Below are 6,000 nucleotides of genomic sequence, written 5' to 3' on the forward strand. Positions count from 1 at the left end.
TCCATTGGACGAGAGAGCGGTCACATGACCGCGAAATTGACGTTCATAAATGAATGAACGACACAATTTGACGTTCATACGTTTTTCACAAGACCGTGTTCTTGAAATGACGTAAACACTGACGGACTACTTCCACATTCCTGGGGAAACCCCTGGGAATTCCCTAACACGAAAACACACATAAGCGTTCTTTCTGATCATTTAGAACCTTTATTCTTTGTCTCAGCGTTTCAGTATACATTGAGAAATATCAGAGAGCGTGACTGCATGATTGTCCACGAATATCCTCGCTGCGGCCTATCCTAATGAACAAACGATGAAATGCACATCTAAACTATCGCAGTTTCGACTCGATCCGTGCCTAGGCTGACATTGACCGTCTCCAGCAATCTATGAATTTACCTTAGTGACTGACGCATCTTTAGTCACCTTTCAGTGATCGGCCAGTTGATCAAGGATGACTAACACATGTAACCGCCACATGTTCATTAACAACTTCGGAAATCTCTCCCGTCACGTTTATCGTGTCGGCCGTTTTGACGTCTTGTACTTGATGTAAATGTATTACGACGCGCTGTCATTGTGACTGACTTACTGAGGTAGTTCTTTACAGACCTTTCTCATCTAATGAGGATATGATTTGAACACACGTACGTGTTGCTTAAGATGTTTCTGAAGAGCAAGTTGTGCATCCATACGCCCATGTCACCTCTCTTTTTGAGGAACTATTTTACTCCGCGATATAGCTGGTTGTTGTATGGCTGTCAGTGTAAACATGAAGTCACACGTACTAAATAAAATTGTGTTTAGATCTTGGCCTACATCCTTTGAGGTAAGAAATTGTGATATAAAAATTATAAGAATTGACTTTCACTTTGTGTGAGTTCATTGGAGTATGAACCTTCATAGAGTGAGGGCCAAACATTGTATGAACGTCGTCGCAAGCTCCGACGTTCATACAGTTTGGCCCTCACTCTATGAAGGTTCATACTCCAATGAACTCACACAAAGTGAAGGTCAATTCTTAAATGAAACACTATCAAATAATCATGATACCAGATGTTTGCGAAAAAACGAGCGTATCCTGCCCGACCGGTGGCATCCGCCACAATGTTAAAACAATGTCAAAATAGATGCAAGAAATAGTCACTCCAAGATCAAACCATTTTTATTCCCGAAGCAACCCTATCAGATGAAAACAAACTAAACGTTATTCTTTGTTTCGATGGTTACCTTTTTAACCGACCACCTCTGAAATCTAGTGGTAGAGCGTCCGCCCGGAGAGCGTAAGGGCCGGGATTCGATGCCCGGCCGCGTCATACCAAAGATGGCAATTGTTGTTACTTGCTGTTACCCTGCCTTGCGCTCGGTATTAAGGGCCTTAAACAAGGACTGGTCGGCTCGGAGTCAGTATACAGTGTCTGAGTGGGGTATTCATGTTAAACTGCGGCATGGTATATCAGTGTGCTAGCACTATAAAATCGGCATCAGTCCGGACAAGTACAAGCAGCCACACACTCACTCACACGTGCATGCACGTCGCTATATAAGTGCAATAATCTTGGACGCGACGTCAAACCCCATTTTACCTTACCACTTGTTGTCCTTCAACATACATCTTTCACCACAGAAAGGTGTGACAAGTGATACATTTCACTTAACGAAACATTTGGCAATCGAAGAAGTTCATTTTGTTTGTCACACTTAGACGCCTCCCAAAAAGCACACAGCGTATCGATACAATGAAAACATTTCACACCTCGCAGTGTTTCTTTTCTTCAGAAATCTGCACTTTACTCAATATTAAAACAAAATATCGGAGTAACTTCTACAACTGTTTGCATGTGTTTGTGACGGGTGCCACGGGTGGGGCAGGATACGCTCACCTTTTCGTGAACACCTGGTGCCACTACTATTTGATAATGATTCATAAACACATGCTCACGATACATTAGGGATCATACAATCGATTCCCTTGGCTATGGAAAGGGTTTTTGTGCTTTTATTATAATTTCTGGTTGCTCATATAAATGCTTTAGTTCATGCCCCCATTTAAATGGCCTGTATGGTGTCTGTTCAATTGAACAGTTGTAAAGATCTCCTCATCCAAATGACAGACAGTCAGAAGGACAGACAGGCAGACAAGTAATGTACATTCTACGTCGCTATATAAGTGCAATAATCTTGGATGCGACGTTTAACCCATTTCACCTCGCCTTTTTAACCTATTAACATATTTAACCGACTTTCGATCCAGAATGACATGTGTTTATCACGTAGGGGGTCATGAAGTGCAGTACCGTTACTCTCAGGTCTAGCGTTGAGCTGGACATATAATTTACATTTTAGCCATGTATCCATAACAGTGTTCCTTATCATCAACATGTTTCTTGTCTTAACCACTCCCTTGTGACCTTGCGCACCCCCCCCCCCCCCCCCCCCTTTTTTTTTTTTATTTCGAAAAAATCTTTATTTCTGTATAAATTACCAATAAAGACAATAAATAGATCTTAATTGTGCACCCCCCTTTTCAAAAAAGCTGCATCCGACATCATCCATGCATATCGGAACATACGCCCCATTCATTTTTACATTAGTACCTCTTGCAGCAGCATGTGGCTTTAATCAATATGAATGCAGATCAGTTCATCATCAAGGATGAATAGTCAGGAAAGTCAAGTAGAGTCATTGTACTTTACTTAAGAAATAAACGACAAGTGGGAGTCGTACAATAAAACAATGCAGGGAGAATAAACCATCAGGGGCCCAGCCCCAAGTGGTTTATTCTCCCTGCAGTGTGTTTTATTGTACGATAAACAACGACCACGAGTCGTTTATTTCTTATGTGAGATAAACATTATGCAAAGCCTTTTTAAGGATGATGATGAAATGTACAAGCTTTAAAAATATTTACCCATATTTTAATAATGATGACTCCCTCAACAGACTCCGACCTCGGATGTCGGACATGTTCATTTTATGCACAGGTAGGTTTTTGCCGCATATTCTCACAATCCTCAATCCGATTACCTGTACATTTTCTCCTAATACCGATTGTCATATTTCTCCCGCTTTTGGATGCGATCGTTGGGCGACTGTGTTTGTCTGCGTTGCCAAGCTACATCCATGGGGAACAATTCACTCTCAAAATTAACGTCGTCCATTCTACGACGTTATCAAGTTACGAGCGCATGTTCGAATCACCAGAAGTGACGTCATGATAGAACAATGTTTTATCGTGAAATAAACCACACTTATTTCTTCTTTGCGATTTATCGCGTAGCTATCTTATATTAGAAGTTACTTACATTTGTGTTTGTTCGCAGTTGAATTCATGATGCAGGATATAGGGGGCGGTCGGGTAGCCTAGTGGTTTAAGCGTTCGCTCGTCACGCCGAAGACCCGGGTTCGATTCCCGACATGGGTACAATGTGTGAAGCTCATTTCTGGTGTCCCCCGACGTGATATTGCTGGAATATTGCTAAAAGCGGCGTAAAGCCATACTCACTCACTCACTCATGATGCAGGATACACATACTTTGTCATTAATTCCAGCGTTGAAGTGTGGCACACATATGAGATGCTTTACACTGTGTAGATTCCACATTCAACGAAAGCAGTGACATGACAATGTATTAGCTAACAAAATACAGAACAAGCTCTAGTAATATTTTAGCTATATCACGAGCTTGCGTTTATGAATCACTATCAAATTGTGATGAAACCAGGAGTTCACGAAAAGGTGAGTGTATCCTGCCCTTCAGTTGGCAACCGTCACAAACACACGCAAAAGCAAGTCAATTGTTCACCTGAAACATATTCTGATTCACGGGAACATATGACAAGTCAAAATGGAGAATTGCATCGAACATAACTTTTGTCACTGATGCGTCAATTTGGAAATGTCCTCCACATGTCTACCATAAACCATTTGGAAAACCCACCGAGGTCGTATTGCGTTTTTTGAATTCTTTGTAGAAAGAACATGCTCGATTGTACCTCAAACGTTGCTGAATGTAGACACCAAAGGCTGGAGCTGCTGGAATATTGCTGTTGTGTATGCATAGATCTAAATTTGAAACTGATGAGGCGGTTTCGCTGCTCTCTTTAAGTTGTGGCTCAGGGTGTCGTTGTACAAAGCGTTCTCAGCGGAGAGGTGGTCGTAATGGCAGTACTAGCGCTAAGGTGATCGTAACTCCCATACCTTAACATAGACTTATGGCAGTCGTAGCGCTAAGGTGATCGTAACTCCCATACCTTAACATAGACTTATGGCAGTCGTAGCGCTAAGGTGATCGTAACTTCCATACCTTAACATAGACTTACGACAGTCGTAGCGCTAAGGTGGTCGTAACTCCCATACCTTAACATAGACATATGGCAGTCGTAGCGCTAAGGTGATCGTACCTCCCCTACCTTAACATAGACCTATGGCAGTAGTAGCGCTAAGGTGATCGCAACACCCATACCTTAACCGATCTATGGCAGTCGTAGCGCTAAGGTGATCGTAACTCCCATACCTTAACATAGACCTATGGCAGTCGTAGCGCTAAGGTGATCGTAACTCCCATACCTTAACATAGACTTATGGCAGTCGTAGCGCTAAGGTGATCGTAACTCCCCTACCTTAACATAGACTTACGACAGTCTTAGCGCTAAGGTGATCGTAACTCCCATACCTTAACATAGACATATGGCAGTCGTAGCGCTAAGGTGATCGTACCTCCCCTACCTTAACATAGACCTATGGCAGTAGTAGCGCTAAGGTGATCGCAACACCCATACCTTAACCGATCTATGGCAGTCGTAGCGCTAAGGTGATCGTAACTCCCATACCTTAACATAGACCTATGGCAGTCGTAGCGCTAAGGTGATCGTAACTCCCCTACCTTAACATTGACCTATGGCAGTCGTAGCACTAAGGTGATCGTAACTCCCCTACCTTAACATAGACTTATGGCAGTCGTAGCGCTAAGGTGATCGTAACTCCCATACCTTAACATAGACCTATGGCAGTCGTGGCGCTAAGGTGATCGCAACACCCATACCTTAACATAGACCTATGGCAGTCGTGGCGCTAAGGTTGTTTTGTACAACGACACCCAGGTGTGTAGATCAGTGGAAGGGAATTGGCTATTTTACCATTATTTAACGATGGTGTTTCAGATGGATTCATAACTAAATGGTGTTGAAGATGGATTCATAACCAGATGTTGTTGCAGAAGAATTCATTACTAGGTAAGTATTCAAGATGGATCCATTACTAGATGGTGTTGAAGATGGACTCATTACTAGATGATTGTGCAGATGGATTTATTAGTGGACGGCGTTGAAGATGGATTCATTACAAGGTGGTGTTCCAGATGGATTCATTACTAGATGATGTCGAGGATGGATTCATTACTAGATGGTTGTGCAGATGGATTTATTAGTAGACGGCGTTGAAGATGGATTCATTACAAGATTGTGTTTCAGATGGATTCATTACTAGATGATGTCGCAGATGGGTCCATTACTAGATGGTTGTGCAGATGAATTTATTAGTAGACGGCGTTGAAGATGGATTCATTATAAGATGGTGTTCCAGATGGATTCATTATAAGATGGTTTCGCAGATGGATTCATTACAAGATGGTTTCACAGATGGATTCATTACAAGATGGTGTTGCAGACTAGATGGTATTGCAGATGGGTCCATTACTAGATGGTGTTGCATTTGGATTCATTACAAGATGGTGTAATGAATTCACCTTCAACACCAGATGGTTTTCAATGTGGATCATTACTAGACGGTGTTACATGTGGAATACGTTACATTGTCTTTTTGCAGATTATACTGTCCACATTGTTCAAAATATGTCTGTTTTGGTACAAGGAAACTGAGCAGATTTATGACTTCAGTGGATCAGTGATTCATTCTTATGTTGACTGATACATGGATTAACACGTACATGACTTTATAGTTGTGTTGACCATTCTTAAAAAGAAAATAAAGCCGCG

Source organism: Haliotis cracherodii, unplaced genomic scaffold (assembly GCF_022045235.1).
Source record: "Haliotis cracherodii isolate W230 unplaced genomic scaffold, xgHalCrac1.p SCAF_2, whole genome shotgun sequence".
NCBI classification, from domain to species: domain Eukaryota; kingdom Metazoa; phylum Mollusca; class Gastropoda; order Lepetellida; family Haliotidae; genus Haliotis; species Haliotis cracherodii.